The 27,808-nt window shown below is 43.1% G+C and overlaps 1 protein-coding gene across 4 annotated transcripts in view; it reads left to right on the top strand.

The window, feature by feature from the left end:
• The window catches only part of NLGN4X (neuroligin 4 X-linked), a 346,761-nt gene that overhangs the window by 8,518 nt on the left and 310,435 nt on the right, over positions 1-27,808 (top strand). For 2 of the 4 annotated variants that reach the window (XM_033420242.2, XM_033420244.2), the window contains exon 2: positions 27,010-27,178. The exons of the other annotated variants lie outside the window; for them this stretch is intronic. The gene's annotated coding sequence lies outside the window, so the exon portion shown is untranslated. The remainder of the gene's footprint in view (positions 1-27,009; positions 27,179-27,808) is intronic. 4 annotated transcript variants of the gene reach the window in all.

Below are 27,808 nucleotides of genomic sequence, written 5' to 3'. Positions count from 1 at the left end.
TGGCCTAAAGGCATGTGGTAAGAACGGAAGCGTGTCTGTGTGTGTCTGTGTATATTTATACACATAGGTATGCCTGTATGCAACCGCATAACCAAGAGCAATTTCTTGCATCAAATGTTTTTTCTCAGCCACGGCAACGCATTAGATCAAAACAAAAAAACAAAGTACCAAAATGAAAAATGAGATTTTTGTCTTTGTCATTTTCCATTTCTTCTCTCCGTCATTCACCAAACATAAGTGATACTAGAAAATTCATGATATAAGTTACCTGAGACGGACCTGAAAAGACTCCTCATTGGAGGGGCAAGACGTTAGTTTACAGTGTTGTGTTAGTTTCATGTGTACAGCACAATGATTCAGTTATACATACGTATGCATATTCTTTTTCATGTTCTTTTCCATGATGGTTTATGACAGGATACTGAGACCTAAATGATTTGAGAGTGTGTGTTGAGGGGCAAGCACCTGCTTTCTCTAACTTTCCCTGAAGCTTTCTCTTCTGACGTGAGTAAGAGTTTCTTACAAGATATCATCGTAAGGTCCAGGGTGAAATAATCTATATGGTAGGAGGGATAACACGCTGCCCTTTTATGTCCATCCATATTCCTCCAGCTTACATACTGGGATGGAGAAATTGACAATGTTTGCAAGGATCACACTGGACACTCTTTTTTTAAAAAGGCGAAACTAAATAGCCCTTTTATCTGCCTGGTAGGAGATGCACGTCTCTTGGTAGGTAAGGGCTCTGTGGAGAGGCTGTCGCCATGGAACGCTCCTAGCGCAGTCGAAGAAGCATCGTATCAGCACAGCAGACGAACCCAGAGTTCACTTGCCGTGAACACCGAGAAGCTGGAAGTCCCCGAAGTTGAGAAGCTCATAATAGTCTCTTTGTGGTTTGGGGTCCCTGCCTTCCCGCACTCCCTTTGCATGCCAGTTTCACATGCAGCACTCATCCACGGTGCACCTACCGAGAAGCACGGACACACCCCAGCTCACAGGAAGGCCACGGCAGCCGTGAACTGATGCCAGAGGATTTCCTGTCCTGGGTTGTCACTTTGCCCATGGGCTCAGGTTCTTTGGAACTAGGATTGCACGTAGACTGCAAACAGGCATAGGTCCCTGACATGTCAGTAGGCTGGCGTGTGGACCCAAGTGGTCTCAGGACAGTTAGAGCCACAACATCACAAAGCTATTTCTTGCACAGGGTCGTTTTATTGTCAGATCATATCTAGAAAGACTTCATCCTCTAAACTAGCTAAATTTCATTTAAATATGTATGTATATAATTATTGCTATGTTGTATTTCTATATTTATATAATTATGTGCATTTTTTAAGTTGAAGTTTAGTTGATTTACAATGTTGTGTTAGTTTCAAGTGTACAGCAAACTGATTCATATATATATATATATATATATATATATATATATATATACACACTTTTTCAGATTCTTTTCCCTTACAAGTTATTACAAAATATTGAGTATAGTTCCCTGTGCTATACTGTAGGTCCTTGTTGGTTATCTATATATAGTATACACTATGCGTTTTATATATTTGTATTTGCATACAATTTATATAATTGATCAAAGACTCATCAAAACATGCTTTATTTTACTTTATTATTTTTTATAAAAAATATTTATCTATTTATTTGGCTGGGTCGGGTCTTATGTGCAGGATCTTCATTGTGGCGTGATCTTTCGTCGTCACATGCGGGATCTCTCTTTTTTTTTTTTTTAGTTGCAGCATGCAGGATCTAGTTCCAGGGATGGAGCCCGGGCCCCCTGCATTGGGAGTGCCTAGTCGTAACCACTGTGCCACCAGGGAAGTCCCAAGACATGCTTTATCTTAAAATTCATTGGAGAGCCTTTATATAGATAATGAAAATAATTCATTTAGCCATGCAATGTATTATATAAATATAATTGTGTATTACATAATGTATATGCATATTTAACTTATATAAGAAATAAATGTATATATATAAAATCAGGGCTTCCCTGGTGGCGCAGTGGTTGAGAGTCCGCCTGCCAATGCAGGGGACACGGGTTCGTGCCCCGGTCTGGGAAGATCCCACATGCCGCGGAGCGGCTGGGCCCGTGAGCCATGGCCGCTGAGCCTGCGCGTCCGGAGCCTGTGCTCCGCAACGGGAGAGGCCACAACGGTGAGAGGCCCGTGTACCGCAAAAAAAAAAAAAAAAAAAATTAATACAAGTAGAGACTACATATATAGATGGATGAATAGATAGTTTGATGTGCATTTTCCAGAAGAAACTGTGTCATATCTGGTAAGACCACTTCCAGGCTGGTCCCCAGAATCTACATTTAATGGTCCACAGAAACTACCTCTTCGCCTTCAAGTGAAGTTGAGGCGTTATTAATGTTACTATGGTAACAAGCATACTAGAGCCCTCACTGAAACGTCATTAGTAAGCAACCTTATGTCAGTGGAAACATACGTATCAAGTCAAGCCCTGTATCTTTCCTGCCTGGATGGATAGGCGTCTTCTGCCCCTAGAACACAAGACCCGAGAATCTATCTCAGCAGGACAGACGCCACAGTAAATCAGTGCTGCCTGCCACGGGCACGGCTTGGTGGTGGTGGCTGCCGTGGCTCTCCATCTGAGCATCTGTGGGCTAGATCCTGTGGGCTAGGTGTCTCGTGTGGCCTTGCTCAAGATGGGAAATCAATATGGTAGGCTCGGGAATGGAGCTCCTTAGCCTTGGCAAGAAAGAAATTCGGTGACTGAGGTACACGCATCTTTTTCTGGAAACTAGCTTCTGACTCCTGTTCCTTCTTTCATTCATCACTTTTCTTGAGCGTGTCCAAGTTGCAAGCCTGGAAGGAAATTTAGCCCTGGTAATGTTGAGATGATTTAGGCATATGCTGCCTTAAAAATCCTTGCCTGTGTGTGAATGTTCATAAATAAGTTGTTAAGATATTTAGTTCACGTGTGTATCACCCCTTCCTGTTTTCTGGTACGTATTATGGACTTTTCCTTCTTTAATCTCTCCCTGCCTCCCCCTCCCTCCCCCCTCTCCCCCTCCCCTTCCTCTCTCCCCCTCCCCCTTCCTCTCCCTCCCTCCCCCTTCCCCCCTCCCCCCTCACTTTCTTCTGTTTGCTGACTGATGAGAACTCAGAGGTCCTTAAAGCATTAAAGGACCAATGAAGGTAACTAGATAGAGAATAACTCTTTCCATCAGTCAGCAAAGAATAGAAAAATGAAATGGCAAAGAAGATTTTCCAGGACAACTTAATAGAATTCTTCACATGCCCTATTTGTTTAGCTGCTTATATTTTTAAAAGTTGTCAAACCGTATATTTGTGAAACATTGATTTTCATTTTAAGTAAATTGTGTGAGCGAATACATATTTAAACAGATCACTTTGATTCAACAGAGAATGAGGGCCCATCAAATATTTTTTTTAAACATAAGGTAGTGGATCTAGCCTCATGAATTAATGACTGTATTCTGTGGTCGTTATAAAACTCAATAAGCAAGTTAGACATTTCAGCTTTTTTGTGATAATGAAAAATATCATGAATTCTGATGTACTGGAGTCTGAAAGACTGTCAAATCACAGATAACGTTCTCAAACTCCACCACCCCTCGTATAATCTATTTTTCAGCTAGTTAAGGTCTTTGTCAAGAGGTCCCAAATCAGGGATTGTCTGTTTTTAAAATTTATTTTACTGAAGTATAGTTGATTTACAACGTTGTGTTAATTTCTGCTGTACAGCAAAGTGATTCTGTTAAACGTATATATTCAATCTTTTTCATATTCTTTTCCATTACAGTTTATCACAGGATATTGAGTATAGTTCCCTGTGCTATACAGTAAGACCTTGTTGTGTTTTTTTTGTTGTTGTTTGTTTGTTTGTTTTCTTTTTGCGGTATGCGGGCCTTTCACTGTTGTGGCCTCTCCCATTCTCCAGTTGTGGAGCACAGGCTCCGGACTCGCAGGCTCAGTGGTCATGGCTCACGGGCCCAGCCTCTCCGTGGCATGTGGGATCTTCCTGGACCGGGGCACGAACCTGTGTCCCCTGCATCGGCAGGCGGACTCTCAACCACTGCGCCACCAGGGAAGCCCAGACCTTGTTGTTTATCCATCCCATATATAATAGTTTGCCTCTGTTAATCCCAAACTCCCAGTCTTTCCCTCCCCCAGCCCCCCTCCCCCTTGGCAACCACAAATCTGTTCTCTATGTCTGTGAGTCTGTTTCTGTTTTGTAAATAAGTTCGTTTGTATTATTTTAGATTCCACAGAGTGATATTGTATATTTGTCTTTCTCTGTCTGACTTACTTCACTTAGTTTGATCATCTCTAGGTCCATTCATGTTGCTGCAAGTGGCATTATTTCATTCTTTTTCATAGCTGAGTAGTATTCCATTATGCGTATATACCACATCTTCGTTAAGTGATTTTCTTTTAGAGAGGCTCCCAGATCAAATAATTGGGAGCCTCTCTAATACCTGTCATACCCCTGTCTTGACTTCTACATGGAAAACAGACACATTAAGGACTCGAAGAGCCTCACACTGATGGATTCAGGAGACGTAGCATAATTTGAGATTCTTTGGAACAAGTGTTACCCAAATTACCTAACTGGAATCACATAGCAGGCTTCTATGACATCTTACTGACACAGAGGTAAGGGGATCTAAGATTACTTGAAAGTGTTTAAATTGCCAAGGTAATCTGGAAAAATGAACTTACTGGTATTTTTGTTTGTTTGTTTCATTCACTTATCCAGCATTGATTGAGGGCTGAGACATGGGGTAGATGAAGAAGACCAGGTTGTTTATCTTTCATATACTATCCATGTGACAAAGCCCCCCAGGAAAAATAGTGTGTGGGGGATGGGTGGGCACGACAAGACAGGAAACAGACTCAAAGTTAACAACAAAGAAGTTTTCTGTCAGAATCTCCCTTCTGGAGGGTGTGTGTGTGTCCGTGTGTCCGTGTGTTGTATTGGGTGTGTATTGAATTTCTCATGTTCTATATCCAGTGTTAAGGAAAATAACAACTTAATTCAAATCTTTTTTAAGTAGTTGAAGGCAAGATCATTAGGGCCATAAAGCTGAAATATTGAGAAGGTAGGGAATTGTATAATTTTCAGCGGGAGATGACATACCTTCAAATTTTTAGCTTCTTCAACAGCACGGGCTACTAGGGTTAATTAGCAAAGAGATGATTTGGTAAAGGACCAGAGGATTAACCAGGGGCTTCGGGGAAAAGAAGGCTACATGTCCTCGTGGATGCCCGGGATGGTACCTGTCTCCCAGCCCTTAGCTAGCAGGCTGGGTCTGTCTGCGTTTACATCTTGTATCATTACCCGCGAGCCAAGCTTACGCTGGAATAGTTCAGATCACAGTACAGAAAATTATTTGGAACTGGTACTCCTGGAGAACCAGAACCATGGAAAAGGAGAGGACATTTTGAAAACAAAAACCAAATACAGAACACAAGGCACAAACCTTCCTTATGGATTGATCTTTGCCTCTTAGCACAGAGCTGAGGGTTAGCAGCTGTGATGTCACCCAGCAGGCCAGGCAGGAGAAAAGACTTCTCCCTGAATACGAGGGTCAGGGAACAGTAACAGTTACACAAAGTTAAATAGTAGTTAAAATGAGAAGACAAAGGAAGTTATCAGACAGAGAAGCTATGATGGCAACACAGAATGGGGGAGAAATGTGAGTGTGTTAAGAACATAAAACCATCCAGCCTCAGTGAAAGGGTGATAGGTAGGTGAGTTGTAGATGCGTCACAATAGAGCTGTTATAAAAATACGACAATGGAGGAGAGTCTTAATGCCTATCCCGGGAAAAATCCCATCTCAGCATGCGTCTTCGGACAATTTTGGTTCATGGTGGAAATCATGGAAACAGCAGCATATTATGGGGAGAAACGCGTACTTTATACATTGCTTCGCTTCGGATTTGAGTGGAGGTGTTTCGTGATGATTCTGCTCAAACAATTTCACAGATAAAGTGATGTCCACGGATTTATGTGATGATTATATTGATTGAAAAGTCTCCCTTTGATGAATAACAAGAATCAGCTGTTAAAATTTATCAAAATTATATTAAAATAACATCAGTAAGCATGTGTCTTAATTTCACAGGTTTTGGGGTGTTTAATCTGATCACATCCAAATTGGTAAGAAATTACTTAGTTCTATGAATATATGTATAAAATACCAGGATACATGTTGGCCATTTGCAGAGCCAGCCAATTTCTTGTTCATTTAGATGTGACCGGATTAAATCAATAGATGTATGTCTATATATAATTGACACATATAAATTATATAAACACATACATATATATTGACATATGTATAAATATTAATAGCTAACTTTTTATCGCGGCACATGTCTTCCTGAAGATTTAAATAAAAAGACAATAGTTTCTCTGCACTGTGCAATACCATAACAGAATCAGCAGAAAAATCCAAATGCATTATTTGTATTGACAGAACTTGACTGTTAACATTTCTATTGCTAAATCATTCCAAGATGTGTATTTACCTTTTCTCTCTTTAAATGTCACTGAAGGAAGAGAAAAGTGAAAGGGGAAGGAATTTGAAAAATTATATTTCACTGTGAACTGTATCTCCCCTCCCCTACCCCCTGTATGCTGTTAATTTAGAGAAATCACAACCCAGGCTTTTTTTTTTTTTAACACTGGAATGTTAGTATCTATTTATTTAATAGGGTCTTATGAAGGTAAAATGAAAGAAGGGTATTGAAATTGCTTTGGAGATAAACCTCCTTTTGAAAATGCCCCAAATGCGATTAACATTTTTATCAGGTTCAAGAATTAAAGAACACAGTGTTTGGGCTTCCCTGGTGGCACAGTGGTTGAGAGTCCGCCTGCCGATGCAGGGGACACGGGTTCGTGCCCCGGTCCGGGAGGATCCCACATGCCGCGGAGCGGCTGGGCCCGTGAGCCATGGCCGCTGAGCCTGCGCGTCCGGACCCTGTGCTCCGCAACAGGAGAGGCCACAACAGTGAGGGGCCCACATACCGCAAAAAAAAAAAAAAAAAAAAAAAAAGAACACAGTGTTTGTATTCATTTGCCAGGATTGTTGTAACAAAATACCACAGACTGGCTTAGACAACAGAAATTTATGGTCTTAGGGTTTTGGAGGCCAGAAGTCTGAGATCAGAGTGTCCACAGGGTTGGGTCCTTCTGAGCCTGTGACGGAGAATCTGTTCTGGGCTTCTTTCCTAGCTACTGGTGGATGACTGTCATCTTTGGTGTTCCTTGCACAGCCCAGTCTTAAAACCCACAGCATCTAATGGGGCCTAAGGGCATCCCTGAAGCGTGGAGGTGAGCTCAGGGGAGTTTAGTCACACCTGGGTGGGCATCCCCGGATTTACTGGTGTTGAAACAACTATCTATTCCCAAGCGATGGTCCTTACTTCTTCTGGTTTCCCTTGAGGGTGGCCTTTCTTCAGAGGGAATTACCCACATGTTGCTGCGGATGTCACGGCCAGGGTAGGGGAGCAGGTGGCTCCCTCTGGGTCTCAGTGGTGCTGGGATTCTCACCGGAGCAGGCCAGATGAAACACAGCTGTTTCCCCTCCTTGCTGTTCCTCCTCTGGTCTGATATCCTTACAAACCTACTCAGCAGGAAAAACAAATCCTCTCTTCAAATTAAAAACAGTATTCAAGGCCTTCTCTGGTGGCGCAGCGGTTGGGAGTCCGCCTCCCGATGCAGGGGACACGGGTTTGTGCCCCGGTCCGGGAAGATCCCACATGCTGCGGAGCGGCTGGGCGCGTGAGCCATGGCCGCTGAGCCTGCGTGTCCGGAGCCTGTGCTCCGCAGCGGGAGAGGCCACAGCGGTGAGAGGCCCGCGTACCGCAAAAAACAAACAAACAAACAAAAAAAAACCACAGTATTCAAGCAGATACTATACATTTTTGGGGGGGGGCTATTACAGCTTATGGGGTGGGGAGATGGAAGATGCAATAATTCTAGGAAAGTATGCCTTTTTATCCACCTTTAATTCCAGGAATATAAAAATGAGCTTAGACCATGATTGACTTGCCTATAGTAAATATAAAAAGTATAGTTGGTTGGGCTATTTGTGATAAAATAAGAAAATACCTTAGAATCACAGGTTATGAGGATTTGAAAGAAACTGAATAATCATTTGTATTCATTCATTTACACAGAAGGAAACTGAGTCACACAGAGGTCCAGTGATTTATCCCCGAACCACACAGCTGGACAGTACTTTTAAACACTATTCTGGAAATGAAGATTAAATACCTGAAAGTTCAGGATTTGATATCTGTATTTTTGCCAGTTTTATGAGAAGCATATGAAATCAGAGACATCATCAGAAACGTTAATAAAGCAAAGCACGTAATCATTTTCAAACCTGCTTTTCTGTATTTTGTGCCACAGCGATGGAAAAAGAAATCTCTAACGAAAAGAACTAGGGGAGGACACAGGGAAAAAACCCTCCAAAATTGAAAGCAAAACTTGTTACTTGAAACGCAGGTGTGTTTTTTTTTTCTTTTTTTTTCTGAGTGACTATGAAAGCAGCTTAGCTGCCTCTGATCTTCCTTGTCTCTTGATTCTTAATTATCTGTAAGAACCCAATGCCTCTGCAGTTTTTTGAAACGTTAGTTAATTGCACTTGTTTATTACACCTTGCCATGTTTCACACATTTGTAGGAAGAGATGAAACCTTTTTAGGGATGCTGTCTCCTCTCTCCCCATAGGATTTTCTTGTTGTTGTTTGTTTTTTGGTTTGTTTTTGGTGGCATTGGGTCTTTGTTACTGCGCATGGGCTTTCTCTAGTTGCTGCGAGTGGGGGGCTGCTCTTCATTGCGGTGCGTGGGCTCTAGGCACGTGGGCTTCAGTAGTTGTGGCTCGTGGGCTCAGTAGTTGTGGCTTGTGGGCTCTAGAGCGCAGGTTCAGTAGCTGTGGCACACAGGCTTAGTTGCTCCATGGCATGTGGGATCTTCCCGGACCAGGGCTCGAACCCATGTCTCCTGCATTGGCAGGCGGATTCTTAACCACTGTGCCACCAGGGAAGTCCCTCCCCATAGTGTTTTGTCCAAGATGAAAACTTTGTATCTTTCATCTCTGCAAATGCTAGTGGATTCTACTTCTCTGTTCATGTCTTTCTAGTCCGTTGAGATAGACTCAAGAGGAAAGAAACATCTACCATCCCCTAAATTTTAAAGACAGCCAAAGGGTCCTAGAGGCACAAAGCACCAGGAGCCCCTCTTTCTGGTGAACATAGGGGTCTTCCTCTGCATGGAGGGAGAGAAGGCAGAACAGGAAGGTCAGTCAACTCACAGGGGCTGGTCTGTGTCATTTCACCTTGAGGAGTTTCCAGGGCAATTGTTGACTCTCCAGTAGGGAGGTGACTCAGTAAAATGTGTATTTTTGTGAGGATTCACCTGTATCCGAGGGCTGATCCAAAGGGAAACAGGCATTAGGATAAGGGGATGCTGACTTACCATGAACATAATATTCTACCTTATGCATCAACATGGTCCCCTCCTGACCCCCATGTTTTTGTTTTTTCTCTTTAAATATTTATTTATTTATTTTTTGGCTGCCTTGGGTCTTAGTTGTGGCACGTGGGCTTTTCGTTGCACCGCGTGGGCTTCTCTCTATTGGTGGCACTGGGGCTCCAGAGCGCGCAGGCTCATTTGTTGCAGTGCGCAGGTTCAGTAGTTGCCCCGCGGCATGTGGGATCTTAGTTCCCCGACCGGGGATCGAACCGGTGTCGCCTGCATTGCAAGACCGATTCTTAACCAGTGGACCACCACGGAGGTCCCCATGACCCCCCCGTATGTTTGGATAACGGTTTGTTGTAATGTGCGTCCAAGAAGCCTGGAGTGTTAGTGTCACACCTTTGTGCACCTGCTTTGTCATGGCCCTTTTATGCTTTTTTACTCTTACCCACCTAAGAACCTGAGCACAGGGCTAGGGTTACGTAAAGATCTCTGTGTCTGAGACCCGCTGTTTTTCCATTGATGCTTTAAAGTAAACACACTTGAGATGAATCCTTTCTCACTTCAGTAAGAAGCATTTTTTAAAAATTTTAACTATGTTGTTATTGCTTATATGGGGTTTTGATTCTGCAGGATGAAACAAGCTGATTTTTCCATTGGACAGAACATTTCAGGGTGGGAAGTTAGCGTCCCAGCCTCACTGAGATTATAATGCTCACTCCGATTCTTCCATGTTGATTAATTTCACAAAATAGAAACCTATTTTCTTTAGGACAGTTTTGCAATACAGGCAGACCTGGTTTCATTGTACTTCACAGATACTGTGGGGGTTTTTTTGTTGTTTTTTTTTTTTACAAATTGAAGGTTTGTGGCAACCCTGTGTCGGGCAAGTCTCTCGGTACAATTTTTCCAACAGCATTTTTTTACTTTGTGTCTCTGTGTCATACTTTGGTAATTCACACAGTATTCCAGACTTTGTCATTATGACTGACTGTATGTGTGATGGTATCCACGACCCATGATCTTTGATGTTACTGCTATGGCTCGCTGAAGGCTCAGAGGATGGAGAGCATCTTTTAGCAGTAAGTTATTTTAAAATTAAGGTCTGTACATTATTTTTAAAGACATAATGCTGTCTCACACTCAATAGACTACAGTGTAGTATAAGTATCACTTTTATATGCCCTGGGAAACCAAAACATTTGTGTGACCTGCTTTACACAAATGGTCTAGAACTGAACCTGCAGTATCTCCGAGGTATGCCTGTACTGTTTTCATTTTTTAAAATAAGCTTAATTAAAAATAGTTCTAGATGTACAAAACAGCCTGTAAAGAAAGTACAGAGAGTGCCTGTTCACCCCATATCCTCTTAATGTCTTCTTTTACCACGGGACATCTGTTGGAACTAAGGAACCAGCGCTGGCACAATACTTTTAAGTAAGCCCCAGACTTGATGTGATTTTCACCAGTTTTTACCTAATGCTCCCTTTTTGTCGTAGAATCGCCTCCAGCACAACACGGTGCATTTAGCCGTCATGTTTCCCTCTTCTCCTCTGTTCTGTGACCTTGCTTTCCATGATTTTAATAGTTTTGCGATATTATGTAGGAAGTCTCCCAGTTGCAGTTTGTGTGATGTTTTAGGCTGGGGTACATTTCTGGAGGAGGGAACCCGCAAAAGTCAGCTGCCTTTCTCATCCTGTCAAGGGCACAGCCTCTCAACATGTTGATGTTGACCTTGATCGCCTGGCCGAGGTAGTGGGTTTCTCCACTGTGGACTCACACCACCCTCCTCACCTTTTCATAGTCTGTTCTTCGGAAGCCAGTCATTTAAAGTGCCTCAAGGTGGGGAGGTGGGGCGATTCAGCTGCATGTCTTGGATGATGGAGTATTGACGTCAGTTATTTAGAATTCCTCTGAAAGGGAGATCTGTCCCTTCTCCCTCATTCATTTATTGATTCATTGACTCATTCCTTTATATCTGTCGGGACTCATGGATATTTATTATATACTTGGGATACTAACTACATCGTAGGATTACAATCCAATACTGTGTTGCTGTTACTCTGTTGGTTACTTACTGTACTTTGTTGCTATTGCTTGGACACCTAAGAGTCTTTTCATTTTGATAGTTGCTAAATGATGCTCCGTTGTAGAAGGACTAGAGGAAAACTCCCATCCAGGGTTTGGACGTGGAAGGAGGATTCTGTTCTTGGAAGGTCTGGGACAGCAAACGTGACTCTGCTGTTTGCTTGAGGCTCTCGCTTGTGTGGGTCAGCTCTGCTCAGCCCGCTGGACTGGGGGGTATTCAGCTTACAGAACGGCCGCCTTCCATCTGGAAACCCCAGCGGACTGGCAGAGTCCACCGTGTTTTGCACGGTCCCTCATTGCATTAACCTGTAGCCCTCCTGGGCAGCAAGCAAGGTGCCCTTTCCACAGCTTCACAGTGGCCTGGGGTTCACGCCTTCTCACAGCTCGTCCGAATAGTTTTCTATCAAAAGGCATAAAGCTGAGGGAACATATTCCTGACCAGATTTCCACTGGCACCCCGTGGCGGTTAGATTCCGAAATGCCCATAGGCGTGTGGCCGTCTTTTCACCATGATCGATATTTTAAAAAGTGATCTCATCCTCTTAACATTATGGTGTGGGTTTTAATATAAAATGTTAATATGCACACAGGTGGTTATCGCTTAAGGGTATCTTCAGAAGCCTTCTCTTTTGAATTCTGTGGGTCCATTTTATGAATAAGTCATCAAAGCACACTGTAGCCTTTTCAAGGAGATTTTAAGGACAGTGTGAATTTCTTTACGAAGAAGGGATGAAGAGTGTTATAGGAATATAGAAGTTTGGGGAAAAAAAAATGTAAACATCAATCTTCGTTCCATAAACCAGTGGTTAAACACTAAACAACTTGTATAATTTCTCTCAGAATTTTTCATACATTTTAATATTTTAATTATCTGAATATTTTAATATTTTAGTTATCTATATGTACATCTTTGTATGTGTGTATAAATATATGTGTATATATATGCATGCATATTCCATCAGTATTTATGTATCTGTATCATGTATTTCAATCTATATCATAACCATATCATGTCTGTAACTGTTACTTATATCATGTTGTTCCTTCCTGCATTTATGTCTGAATTACATCCATATTTCTATCTCTATCCATATCTTTATTTAGGTACATACTATATATCTATTGGGTTGGCCGTAAGATGATATGGAAAAACCCAAACGAACTTTTTGGCCAACCCAATATATCTATGCCACTCTGAACTTTACATTTCCCAAAATATTGTAGCAAAAACCTCTTTAGGATTGGTGCAAATCTTCATAAGCATTATTTTTCATGATTAATTCTCTCAGGAGGTTATGTCTTAAATCATTTTCTTTTCCATTATAGGTTATTACAAATATTGAATATAGTTCCCTGTGCTATAGTAGGTCCTTGTTGTTTATTTTATGTATAGTGGTTTGTATCTGCTTAATCCCATACTGCTAATTTATCTGTCCCCCCACTTTCCCCTTTGATAACTCTAAGTTTGTTTTCTATGTCTGTGAGTCTGTTTCTGGTTTGTATGTAAATTCATTTGTACAGTTTTTTAGATTCCACGTGTAAGTGATATCATATAATATTTGTGTGTCTCTGTCTGACTTACTTCACTTAGTATGATCATCTCTAGGTCCGTCCACATTACTGCAAGTGGCATGATTTCATTCTTTTTTATGGCTGAGTAGTATTCCATTGTATATATGTACCACATCTTCTTTATCCATTCATCTGTTGATGGACACTTAGGTTGCTGCCATGTCTTGGCTATTGTAAATAGTGCTGCTATGAACATTGGGGTGCATGTATCATTTCGAATGAGGGTATATGTCACTTCCGGATATATGCCCGGGAGTGAGATTGCAGGATCATTTGGTAGCTGTATTTTCAGTTTTTTAAGGACCCTCCATACTGTTCTCCATAGTGGCTGCACCAGTTTACAGCCCCACCAGTAGTGTAGGTGGGTTCCCTTTTCTCCACACCCTCTCCAGCATTTTGTACACTTTTTGATGATGGCCATTCTGACCTGTGTGAGGTGGTATCTCATTGTGGTTTTGATTTGCGTTTCTTTAATAATTAACGATGTTGAGCATCTTTTCGTGTGCCTGTTGGCCATCTGTATGTCTTCTTTGGAGAAAAGTCTGTTTAGATCTTCTGCCCGTTTTTTGATTGGGTTGTTTGTTTTTCTGTTATTGAGTTGTATGAGCTGTTTATCTCGGAAAATAAGCTCTTGTCAGTCACATCATTTGCAGATGTTTTCTCCAGTTCTGTAGGTTGCCTTTTCATTTTGTCTGTGGTTTCCTTTGCTGTGCAAAAGCTTTTAAGTGTGATTAGTTTCCATTTGTTTATTGTTGCTTTTATTTATTTTGCTTTCGGAGACTGACCAAAGAAAACATCGCTACAGTTTATGTTTATGTCAGAGAATGTTGTGCCTATGTTTTTTTTTCCTGGGAGTTTTATGGTGTCATGTCTTAAATTTAAGTCTTTAAGCCATTTTAAGTTTATTTTTGTGTATGGTGTGAGTGAGTGTTCTAACTTCATTGATTTATATGCAGTTTCCTTATTTTTTGACAGGTTTATATAGTTTTGCACCCATAACTTATTTTCAAAGCCATCTATATCAATCCCACATTCTTCATCAAAGGGGCATTACTTATTTTGTAGATTCGTGTATATTGTTTTGATTCGTAAACATTTTTTCTTTTGTCTTTTTTTTAAGAAAAAACTTTTGTGTGTGCTTGAAATCTTATAGAATCTTTTAATGTTGAAGATTTCAAGTACTTGCAAGAAATAAAGGAAAGGAAATGGAATAATGAATCCCATGTACCCATCACTCACCCTTAACAATTATGAATGCCTAACCTAAGCGTTCCTATTTAAGCCCATCCTTTTCCCCCGTTCTCATTATGGCACTGTGTAATTCATCTCACGATGTCAGTATATTGCTTTAAAATAAAAGAAGTAATTTCTTCCCACACAGCCGTTGTATCTTTACCACTCCTAAAATTATCAACAATTCCTCAGTATCACCATCAAGTCATAAAAGTCAAAGGTGATTTTTTTTTTTTTTTACTAGTTTGCTGGCTCACCCAAGGTCTGTGCGTCGCAGTAGGTTGATTTATCTTTTGAGTTTCTTTTCATGAGCTTGTGTCCCTCTCCATCATTTTCATGCAAATTCTTCCTGAAGGAACTGCTCTTTCTTTTTACTCTCTATGAAAGTAGGTTATAGATTCAGCAAAATGGAGTACTCAAGTTATTTTTAAAAGAACCTGAGTGTTTTCCGTAACACTTGGTCTTAGCTTACCAGCTCCTTAGGGAGGAAGCCTGCCTTACGTGAGGCTGTGCTGTCCCTAGAAGGAAAGCTGTGTAAATATGGCCAGGTGTGTGTGTGTGCCCTCTGGGCTTACTGGACCTCATTTAATCTGGTACCCATAGTACTGAGGACAGGCAAAGATGGAGAGAGGGGGAGGGTAACCTTTGTTCCATCATTACACAGGCGCATGCGCACACACACACACACACCTGCAATTTTTTCCCCTTTGCCAACTCATACTTAACCGAATTATATCAGTTTGATTGAAGTCCCTGTTACGTATCACATTTACAAAAATAAAGACTAAGCAGTAGCAACCTAATCTACACAATTATAGTTGGACATCATTCTCATGCTGCCATAGTTATGCCCCAGATTAAGACAGTTTAGGCGCAGGTGTCTGACCAAGATGGTCTCGCATCACTCTTGGTTTGTTTCATCCTTATTCCCCCACCATTTTATTGAGATATAATTGATACATAACATAAGTGGAAGGTGTACTATGTGATGGTCTGATACACTTATATATTGTAAAATAATTACCGCCCTAGCATTAGCTAACACCCCGGTCGTGCTATATGATTACCACGTCTTTTGTTGTGGTGAGAACACTGAAGATCTACTCTCAACAGTTTTCAAATGTCTAAGACATTATTGTTAACTAGAACCACCATGCCGTACGTTAGACCCCAGGACTTATTCATCTTCTAACTGGAAGTTTGTGTCTTTTGACCACCATCTTCCCACTTCCTCAACCCCCCAGCCCCTGGCAACTACCGTTGTGCTCTTTGTTTCTAAGTTTATTTCATCCTTTAGCGCAATGGCATAGACCCTTTCGGTAAAAGACTGCATATTTGAGAAAAATGATACTTACTAGATATTTAACTTATAGAGCAAAATAAAATGAATGACATATCAACCTTTCTAAAAAATGGTCTTGCAAGAAACAGCAAGATATGCCCTACACATATTTGTACGTTTGTGTGTGTGTGTGTGTGTGTGCGCGCACACGCACACACTTCATAAACCCAAGTTCCCATAACATAGATTAGGGATGTTAAACTACTGTTGGTAGAAGATCATTGGAGTCTATTACGGAAGGATGCTTTAGAGAATTTTGCCATCTAGTAGGTGCCGTGTAATATTTAAAATGTGATTTGATTTACTCAGATATGGCAGGAATACACCTTTCTTATGAAAGATGTACGCACCTGGGTGCTCTTGGTACTGGGGTGGCTAATTCGTTTTTGTAGGTGGCTGGCTTGTGCCTTGTCACATGCTTAGTGGTGTCCCTCAAGCCTCGAGGTGTCAGTGACACATCCGTCCCCTGGGGGTAAAAATGCATCAACGTGAAGGACCTCTGTTATAAAATGAGTTTTTACACAGGGAATTTCATTGTCTTTGGGATTCTAATGGCCCATATGTGTGCTGGGTGTGATCAGAACACTGGGGCAAACTATTCCCCATGAGAGGTAGTAACCGTATTATTCTGGAAGCTCTTTTTTCATACAGAGTCGACTTTGTGAATTGTGTCGGCTGTAATGAGGGTGATGTTTGGGGATAGTGATTATCGTGCACTTTATCACAGAGGAAGATGGAATTGATTTATGTAAGGGAGAGCTTTCGAGCAAATAAAAACAGAAAACAAGAACAGAAAAATCCTCGATAGGTATCTTTCAGAACAAAGGGCCGAGATAAATGCAGCTAGCTTATCTAAAATTGGGCAAAATCGCATTGCAGTTGGAAAGCTCAGTAGATGGGGAGACAGTATGTGAACCCTTGACGCCCAGAATGTGATTTGCAGTTCTATAGATGAGCACAAGTTGGTGAGCGCTGTCCGTTATTGAGAAGTTATTGACATCAGTGGAAACGGTAGAAACGTTCGGTGCAGAGAATTTCAGACTCCTTGAAAATGGTGTTATGTTTTCTGAACTGTTGCATTGATGGATTAAAATTAGATCCTTCAACATAAGAAGAGTTAATATTCTATGAGTGAATACAGGATGGATTTGTATGGAAGATTGTGTTTTTGAGAAATGTATTGTTAACATTAGAGGCTCAGAGTTAATATCACTCACCCCAAAGAAGGCAGTGTAAGATTTGTCATAAACGACTGCATAATAGGTTGCTTTGTATTATTGTTTTAAATTTCAATAATAAATGAGCACCGTCTACATTTTTTATGATAAAAGGATTATGCAAAAACAGCGATTTTTATTCAGATGCCATGCTTCATTTAAACTGCTGATATCAACTCCATAATTGTTCCTGAAAGAATGGATGAGGTACCCTAACTAATGACTAAGAGTTTGATTCTGTAAAATTAGATTGTGGAGATCTAGGCTGTTCTTTCCTCCTTACACATTTCTTCAGTATTTATGTTTGCTACAATGAATAGTATTTCATTGTATTCATTTCATAGTTCCTAAATTGAAATGTTTTACTTTTCCCTGTCTGCATTTTTAAGACTGGGTTATATGGTTGAGATGTTGATGCCATGGCTACCATGTTCAAATTAATCAATGGAACAGACTTAAAATAAGTGTCTGCTCCACAAGGAAAGAGGTGAAGAAGCTGGGCTCCAGGAAAGTACAAAGAGACAAGGAAAAGCGAATTTATTATGCACTTATTGCAAAGAGCTTTTGATGCCTGTACGTACGTGGTTCCCACGTGCAATCTGGTGACAGTTATCCTCACATTTCTCGTGGATGCATGTGTGGAAGTGAATTCTGCAGAGAGCACACGTTCTGGCTTCATGCAAATGTGTAGAAGGTGGTTTTTGTATAAAAAATACAGTAAGTACCTGGTTGAAGGTAAATACATCCAGCCAGTCATCAGTGTTCCTGTTCCACAATTCCAAATGTGTGCGGGAGGTGCGGTGCGGGGAGGGAGGGAGGGAGGGAAGGAGGGAAGGAGAGGAGGAGAGAGAAAGAGAGAACTAGAGCAGTGTTCATAAATTTCTTTTCAGGTTTAACACTTAGAAACTAAAGCCAAAAATTCATGAGCCCGACCATCTCATTTTACAAATAAACCCAGTGTGGTGGGTTGAACTGTGTTTCTCCAAGAGATGTGATGCATTGCTAACCCTGAGGACCTCAGAATGTGAGCTTGAAAGTACAGTCTTTGCAGATGTAACAAAGATGAGGTCATCGAAGTGGGCTCTGATCCAGGACGACTGGGGTCCTTTTAAGAGGGAAAACTGCTGCGAGAGGACACAGGCACGCGTAGTGGGAGCCAGAGTGAAGGCAGGGTCACAGGGGGAGAAGACGGCTACGTGAGTGCTGAGGCAGAGACTGGAGGGACTCAGCTACATGCCAAGGAACACCAAGGATAGCCAGCAGCCACCTGAATGTAGAACAGACCAGGAGGGACCCTCCCCGGGAGCCTTCAAAAAGGCGGGAGACCCTGGGACACCTTGATTTAGGACTTCTGGCTTCCAGAATAAATTCCTGTTGTTTTAAACCATCAGGCCTGTGGCCCTTGGTTACAGCAGCCTTAGGAATCTCATACACCAGCATGCAAAGCTCTCTATAGGATTTATCCAAACTGCCACAGCCCGTTGGGGTAGAGCTGAGGTGAAGTGCAGACCCCTCAGCCAGTTTTGTGCCTATTTTCAGCCTGGTCCTGTCTCTCCGATACATTCCTCCAGTCGGGGGGTTCGGTGCGGGGGGATACTTGTCTCCCACGATCACCTCCATTTCATCCAGATTTTAAGGATGCTGCTGTATCCTATCACAGCATCACACCTGCTGAGACAGCATGGGATCCCCTTTTTTAATCACAGTTCTTGGAAGGGAAACAAGTTCCTGCCCCTCAACTGTCCCACCCAGTGAGTGGGTGGGACCCATCTCCATGTCCTTTCCCATTCGAATTCCACCTGAATCGAGAGCCATGGTCATTGTAATTAAGCCTCTTGATGTGAATACAGCTCATTTTACACCATAATTAGCGAGCCCACAGGCTTCAGGGATTTTTCTCAGTAAACTTCTTTGTGACCTGGTGAAACGTCAGAGGCAAACTGGGAGGGGAGGGGGTTTGCAACTCAGAATTGTGTCATTTAAAACAAATGCATATTGGCATATACACACTACTCCGTATAAAATAGATAACTAATAAGGACCTACTGTGTAGCACAGGGAACTCTACTCAATACTCTGTGATAACCTATAGGAGAACAGAATCTGAAAAAGAATAGATACATGTCTATGTATAACTGATTCACTTTGCTGTACCCCTGAAAGTAACACACATTGTAAATCAGGTATACTCCAATAAAATAAAATTAAAAAAATACAGAGCAAATAAATAAATAAAAGGAAAAAAAAGAAAGCGAACTCAGAGGGATGGACCTCTGAGTGACACGTAACCCGTCCAAAGCCTGGATCGTGAAGCATAGGGTGGCACTTACGTTAGAAAATCGAAATGGCACTAAAACTGAAACTGGAGGGAGGTACGATTCGTCGTATTTCGTCTTTGCCTCTTTTTCCGCTGTGTCTGGTGCTGGGGAAATACAGGGTCCCACGTCCGTTTGCCTCAGTATATCTTCCGCTTGTAGCTTTGCTTTGTAAACAGTTAAGCGAGAGAGCAAGCATTTTGTCTTTCCCCTGCTCGTGTGCACGGCGTGACATACTGTCCAGTTATTCAGGCCTTCTCTTCTCTTCTCCCCGAGGAGGTATTTCTTGACCTTTATAAAGTGGCTGGACGGGAGCTTTAAAAACCTCCCAGTCGGCATGAATGTCAGAACCTTTAGAAGCACGATCGTATGTTTAATACCCGGGGCACTGAGTGTCTCATGCCTGGCAGGCTCTGGACTTTCCGTGGTGGTCGGTAGGTAAGAGGGAGACACCAGCTCCGTCACGGATAACGTGGTCTGTTGGAGGAGCATGACGCTTCTCAGGTGATGACATACGTGCAGGTGACATCATGCCTTTAATGAAGGTAGCAAAGTCAGTGTGTACAGAGCCAGGAGAACAGGAAGGTCCCTGGTGGGGGATGCTGCCTGAGGTCTGGTTCACGGGACGTCTTCGGAAGGAACTGAGACCACCAACTGGGAGGGTCTTGAAGGGATGGTGGGAGAGGGGAAGACTTGAGGGACAGAAGCGGGTAGGGTTCAGAGCAGGTGCTGAAAAGACCTAAGCGATGTGGATGAAAGAGTTGGCTTCTGGTCTCCTGGTTTTGCCTGATTGCTGTGTCCTTAGGTCGGTGGCCTGGGGATCAATTCCCATCCATTTTCTAATCTGATTTCAGAATAATACTGTTGGAAAGATTATTCCTGGAAGAAGGCTTCAAGTCTCAAATCTTTATTGCCTTTGGAGCAGATGATGGAACGCAGGGTTTCTCCAAATTCAGCACCAGTAGCCCCTGGGGGGCTTCTTGAACACAGACCCCTGCGATCCACGCATCTGAGTTTCCGAGTCGCCAGATCAAAGGTGGGACCCAATATGTTCCCACGTGAACTTGCTGCTGCTGGTGCAGGGGTCACACAGTGAGGGCCGCTGCCTTCCGGTCCTTTCAGGTTGCGTGTCCACAGACATCCTGTTTGATTTTTGACGGCCGCCTCCCATGTTGGTCTTTCCTGTTCGGAAGGTGGCATTAAAATCTCTGGGTCTCCTCGTTGGCTTTTGGCATTCAGGCTCGCTCTGGACTTACAGGTTATCTTTACGTTCTCAGGTCCCCGGACCGTTCAAGCCAGTGCATATTTATTGGACGTCTGCCATGTGCTATGGACCGTGAGGGGTGTGAAGATTAATAATGACCACCATAAAACCTCACCAGAGGCTAGACGTTACTTATTCCTCCGTGGCCTCCAAATGCTTGGCTTGTAATTCAATACAGTAGAGGAACTTGAAGACAGTGATTGTTTCCCGTTTCAGGGACCCGAGAGCACTTTCTGTCTTAAAGTTCTGGTCATTCTGGGCTGTGTGGAGCTCTTCCTCCTTCAGAGAGTGAGAAACTGAATAGAGTTTCTCACCTTTCATTTCTCACCATTCATTCATCCATCCATTCATTCATTTGATAGCCATGTGTTCACATCTTATTTGGAGAAGGTCACTGTGCTAGATACCAGAGAACATAGAAACACTGATAAAATTCAACCCCTGACCTGACCCCAGCGAGATCACATTCTTAGTAGAGAAGACAAAATAATCCTTGAAAACACCTACACCACAAGGCAGGCACATCCTACATGCCGTGAGAAGGGAAAGCACACAGACCTTGGGAGTATAGAATCTTATCTTCCACTAGAAAACTGGTGTCACGTAGGACAGTTCCGTATTTGCCTATTGCCGCTTGAAGAATGACCCCAAACTGCCAGTGTGTCTTATCTCATACATTTTCTGTAAGTCAGGGATTCAACAGCTTCATAGCTGGGTGGTTCTGATGCAGGGCCTCTCAGGATGCTGCCGTCCACTTGCGGACCAGGGATGCAGTTCTTTGAAGGCATAAGAGAGCCTCACGTGTGTGACCATCAGCAGAGGGCTTCAGTTAGCTGTCCTGTGGACCTCACATTAGGGCTGGTCACACGGCATTGGCAGTAGCTTTCTGGGCAGTGAGAGAAGGGAGGGTAAGACGGAGTGGCTGAGAGGAATCCTAGGACCCGCCGTAGTCTTTGATACCTTGGCCTTGGAAGAGACACATTATCCCTTCTGCCGCATGCTACCGGTCACACAGTCCAGACCAGGTACATTGGGGAAGGGGTCAACGGGAGGGTGTTGATACACCTTGGGAACTAGGCTAGCACCAAAGCTTTTCCAAAGGAGACAGCTTGTGAGCTGCATCTCAGAGGATGGAGAGGAGTTTTTCAGAAGGGCAAAGGGGTGAACACGTGGACGCAGCAAGTGTTGAGTGAACGGATGGGCTGAGCGCGCTTTCAGGTGCCTGTTGTTGGGTACAGACAATTAAACTGAAATCAGAGCATTGTAGGTGGTGGAACCCAATGGTCAAGCCAATGGATGTTCTTCTGTAGGCTGTGGAGAGCCCTGTCAGGGCTTCAGCAGCGTGGAATCATTTATGGAACGCCACCTTGGTGCTGGTGAATATGATTGAGGCAGGGAGCAATGTAGGTAGACATTGAAGACATCAGGCTAATAATGTACATTAAGACGGAATGATGGCAGAGAGTGTGGAAACGGAGAAGCTTTCACATTCCCCAGAGGCGCTGGGAATATGGTGTTGACGGGACCTGGCCTCCTGTTGGACAGAGAACAAGCCAAGGAAGTAACTGTCGGAAGTTGGGGTGATATTTTAGGTACTTTAACAAAGGGAAGAGAGAAGGCTCGAAGCCAAGGAGGAGCTCATCATGGTCAGATGCAATATCCTCACGTCGATGACACTGATGGGGAACGTGCTGTTTTTTGGTGATTAGAATGAAATGGATAGACTGTAAAAGATAATCATTATTTATTTATTTTAAATAAGTTTATTTATTTATTTTTGGCTGCATTGGGTCTTCGTTGCTGCACGCGGGCTTTCTCTAGTTGCAGCGAGCGGGGGCTACTGTTCGTTGCGGTGCGCGGGCTTCTCATTGCGGTGGCTTCTCTTGTTGCGGAGCACAGGCTCTAGGTGCGCGGGCTCAGTCGTTGTAGCTTACAGGCTCTAGAGCGTAGGCTCAGTAGTTGTGGCTCATGGGCTTAGTTGCTCGTGCCGTGTGGGATCTTCCCGGACCAGGGCTCAAACCCGTGTCCCGTGCATCGGCAGGCGGATTCTTAACCACTGTGCCACCAAGGAAGCCCCAGATGATCATTTTTTAATCCTACCTATTCTCTCCCTCTCTCTTTTTCTTTTTCTTTTTGGCCACGCTCTGCGGCACGTGGGATCTTAGTTCCCTGACCGGGGATCGAACCCACGCCCCCTGCAGTGGAAGTGCAGAGTCAACCACTGGACCCCCAGGCAAGTCCCTAATCCTGCCTATTCTCTTGATAGTCTTTTCCTTTTGAAACTGGTCTGACATTTTCATTATCAAGACCTTCTCAGCGGCTCTAATCGTCTTTCCAAAATCCTGTTGGTGCCCTGACACATATGCCCTGAAGGGACTCTTAAGAAGAAACATTTCTTTATTTACCCTCACATCCCTTCTGCTTTCTTTCCAGACAGCACACCTGGACCCCATCAGTTGCCCTCTGGAGGGGCTGACCGCTCAACAAAGCCCTCTTCCTCCTTGGAGTTTCTCTGTAGCCTCTGACGTGTTCACTGACCCTCCGCTAAGGGACTTCATCCTTCCGTGCATTCCAAAACTCTCCTCTCTGGCTTTCCTCTACTGCCTCTCCATTCCTTTACTTAGCTTTTGTGAGTTCTTCAGTTCACATTGCTCCTTAAGTTCCAGCTTCCAGACCATCCCGCATAGGTTTGGACCTACTCCTGGTTAACAGTGCCTTCACCCCGGAGACCGCCCCGTCTCCACTTTTTGCTCTTGTATTCCCCTCTCCCATACTGCTTGGGAAAAACTCTCCTGAGATTCTTTTCCTCATAGAGTCGACAATACTTCTGACAACAGATGTGTGTGGTGTTCCCCCCTCCCCCACGGGTCCCCGCACACCAAGCTCTTCTCTGTGACACCAGCTGGGTGTCCTGTGATTCAATTCAGTCTGACGCTAATATGGAGTTCGTACAGACTCCACAGATTAAGGACTCACAGGATGGCCCCCCGCTCCCCACACTTCAGAAGCCAAGGGCAGGCAGTGGGTCCCTAGCTTACCCACAACTTTCCTCTCACTTGGCTGTACATCGGAGAGTCTCATAACTTCCTCCTTGGATTCCATCATTTGCTGGAACAGTTCACGGCGCTCAGGGAAATGTTTCCTTAACGCTTTCCCGGTTATTTCATAATAAAGGCTAGGACACAGGATACAGATGAACGGCCAGATGAAGAGATCCAGAAAGCCAGCTGTGGAAGGAGCCTGACGGCAGGAGCTCCTGTCCTCGCGGAGTTGGGGTGCACCAGCCGCTCCGCGTGGGGATGTGTTCCCCAACTAGGAAGCACCCTGAACTCTGGGGATTTTCATGGACGCTTCGTCACGTGGGCTTTACCGATCATGGACTCAGCCTGCAGCCCATCTCCCTGTCCAGAGTGTGGATGGTGAGGCCGAAAGTTCCAGGCTTCACACTATGGCTTGGACTCTGTGGTGCTCAGCCCCCATCCTGAAGCCACCCAGGACCCCACCAGGAGTCATCTCATTAGAACAAAACACACTCCTGTCGCCCAGGAAATTCCAAGGGACTTAGGAGCTCTGAGTCAGGAACCAGAGGCAAAGACCAAATAGTAGAACAAAAGATGCTGCTAGTGTTCTTGTCACTTGGGAAATTACAAGGGTCTTAGGAGCTCCGTGCTAGAACAGGGGGCAGGACTTGTACGTATATTTTCCACTATTTCACACATAACCACCCTTTGTCTATCACATGGGGCCACGATTCTGTTCCACTCACTCACTTTTTTTTTTTTTTTTTTTTTTGCGGTGCACGGGCCTCTCACCATTGTGGCCTCTCCCGTGGTGGAGCTCAGCCTCCGGACGCGCAGGCTCAGCGGCCATGGCCCACGGGCCCAGCCGCTCCGCGGCACATGGGATCCTCCCGGACTGGGGCACGAACCTCTGTCCTCTGCGTCGGCAGGCGGACTCTCAACCACCGCGCCATCTGGGAAGCCCTCCACTCACTCACTTTGACACGCATTATTGGCAGTCCTCTCTGGTACTCACCAGTTTCCACCAGAGGAGCCAGACCACCTGATACTTCCTAGCTGTGTGAATTGCAGTAGCTGATATTTTCACATTTCTGTTTTCTCCTCTGTTAGGGTTATACGAGAGTACCTGCCTCTAGAGATGTTTGCAAAATAAGTTAATGAAGCATCGAATGTGCCTTAAAATAGAGGCACACAGCCACTAGGGGCAGGCTTTTCAGATCATTTATCTTTGACCTTATGTTCCTCCTTGTCAGCCTAAAATATTTCACAAAGAATGGCTTCCTATTATGCTTAGCATTCACTCCAGATTCCTTGCAGTGACCTGTCTGGCTTTGCACAGAATGAGCTTCCTACCTACCTGCAAGCTCCACCCTGCAGTGTTCTCTGATGACTGCGCTGCTGGTCTACCAGTTGTCTTTCGGTTTCCAACTAAGCAAATTAGGACACGGCCTGTGCCACTCCCCCTGCCCTCTTCCCACTCCGAGTGGGCTGCATGCTCTGTCCTTTCCTATTTCATCTGCTGTTTACTTCCTTCTCTGTGCTCACCCACACTCGACTGCATTTTTCCTTTTCGACCACGCGTGGTGTGTGTTTAAATGTTTTTCGGCTTTTCCTTAAAATGTGTGTTTCATGAGTCCAGCCTAGATGGGGTATTCATTGGGTATTTGTTGAAGAAATGAGTAGTCGTTAGGCACTCTATAAATATTCACTGATGGAATGAGAATATCAAATCTTGCGTGTTAGCAAGTGTTAGCACCCGAGGCATCACAGTTTTTTGAGACATGTAGCCAAGTCAGAGAGACTGAGAGAACACCTTTGATTATTGAATCAGTTTGTGGTCGGAGGAGCTGGTCTTTCATCTACGGGAAGATGGGCTCTTCCTTGATGGTTCAGGTTGGTTATAGGCTAGCATGATTTACTGAAACGTATGGGTCATTCAACGTACGTACGTGATTTGTTTCTAAATGCCTATTTATCTTTTAAAATCTTTGCCAGTATTCACATCCCTAGAATTTGCACACATTTTTTTTCTGTATTTTTTTCTTTTAAAGACAGTGTCGTAGAAAAGTTTCCCATTCTAGTCCATGCCTAGAAAATTTCGAGGCATACATTTTAGGAATGTTCAGGATTTTGGACCTTGACTAGTTTAAGTCTTACACGAAAGCTGTAAATATAGTTTGTGGCGCTGTTTGTTTCCACTGTTCACTGGATGATGACATTAGTACTTTTTAATTTTGTTGTAAAGATTTGCATCAAAATTAGAAACGTGGACAGGAAATGAATTTCTTGAGAGTTCATCCGAATTCTGGGGTGATTCGGGAGGAGTAGAACTGTGTAAAGTTGATTATCTGTATTTTCAGTTACTCACTTTAACTTCTCAGGAAAATTTTTCTCTGTTTCTCTCCACCCCCCCGGATTTTCCTAATGCTAAAAATTAAACAATTTGAGCATTGCATAAAATTGGGAGCAAATCCAAGACAGAAAACAGATGTTTTATTAAATATGCATCTTTTCAAAAATGAATGTGGTTTGGAAGATTGTTCTGTTTGAGAGAAAGATAAAGTCTGGGTTAGATAAATTTGGGTGCAAGTTCAAGTGATTTATGTTAATTGGAACATTTATATATACATCTAGACATATCCAGGACAACCCTGCTAAAAACCTACCGATAAGTCCTCTTCCCATCTGAGCGTGCATTTTATTTTATTTTTTTAGCTACTCATGAATGTCTATCAAAATTAAACTTATTTCTCCCATTTTTCTTTTAGAGACTTAGCAGGTCATTGTGACAACTAAATAAATGATGAATGATAGTAGTTTTATTTTTTTTTTTAAGTTAAAATACCTCTGAAATATCTTTAGGTTTTAAAAAGAAGTTTAGATTTTCCTGTTTTTGTGTATGTGTGTGCAGGGCTAGATGCAGACCCTGGTCATGAGTGCTGTCGAAACCTTGGGACCCCTTAGGTGTAATCCTGGCACAGACTTCGTGAGGACCCTGGAGAGTCTAGTGTAGCTACCATCTCCTTCTTTCCCCATGACAAACGTGGGCCTCCTCTCTCTCCTCCTTCAAAGCCATCTTCCATGCCATATGCTAAGAGTTTCCCAGAGCTGCTACCTCTTCTGAGCGTGGCCCTCTCTATTCCTTTATCTCTGGATACCGGAGCTCCTGCAATTATATCTAAGTCCTTGCCTTGATGATGTTTTCCGCCAGGAGACCGCAAGCTCCTTGAGAACAAGGACTGTGCCACATTCATCTCTGGAATTTCTTTTCTATCCTCATACCTTGCGCACAGCCTGTGTTCAACACACATTCGCGAAGTGAAATATCTTAGGATTTCTAGACAGAGTTTACTGTACATTATTTAGGGACCAGAGAATAAAATCATATTCGTAACCTATTGAAGAGTCCTAACTCCGTCAGTATCCTCCTTTATGAAAATATTTATACACTTTCACCTTATGTTCTAGGTATCTGTTTGACCTCCTACCCAGGGCGAATTGGAATGGCTGTGAGTGTCTCTATGAAACCCCAAGTCTTTAGTTGTAAAGGTGAACTTATACGGAGAGGCTTCTTTGAAACATTGTCGTAGCGTGGAATAGATCATTCTTAGCTTCTACGTCCGATATTCCGCCAAAGGTCTGTATGCTTTGACTAGTGTATTCTCTGTATGGTAAAATTCCAATAAAATGACATAGGATATTTATGGTAATGCTTGCTAATATATTGGTACCTCATAAATATTGGTTTGCCTTGAGTATTTAATATCAGTCATCTCAGGCAATATTTGTTTTTACAAGAAGCTTTTATAGATGAGTCGATAACGTACTAAGTACAGCGTAAGTCTTCACAAATGGTCTGTATACGGTAGGGTGTAGTTTCACATGAAGACAAATCATAAAATGTAATTTCTTATTAAGTTCCGAATAATCAGCTGTCTGTCATCATATTTATCTGTCTTCAGGACTTCTGTAGTAGGTCATCCAGCCCAAATTTACTGGTAACATCAATAGTGTTTTAATCTAGAGAACTGAGCCTTTAACCTTTGAAATATCTTATTAGCCACACGACTCTATCTTATAACTTAGCTTCCGATACATGAAGCAAAGCTTATTATTACCTCATGGACCCCCACGAATCATGTAGCAGAAAACAAATGAGAAAAATGAACACGTGATTACTTGAACATAGGTCAGTGTTAGCGGTCAGCATTCTGCTTAGATAACAGAGTCATGAGCAGCAAAATGCCGTAATAGGCGGACGTAATAA

Source organism: Orcinus orca, chromosome X (genome assembly GCF_937001465.1).
Source record: "Orcinus orca chromosome X, mOrcOrc1.1, whole genome shotgun sequence".
NCBI classification, from domain to species: Eukaryota; Metazoa; Chordata; class Mammalia; order Artiodactyla; family Delphinidae; genus Orcinus; species Orcinus orca.
Note: the sequence above shows the minus strand (reverse complement) of the source record. Positions and strands in the feature narration are given on the sequence as shown.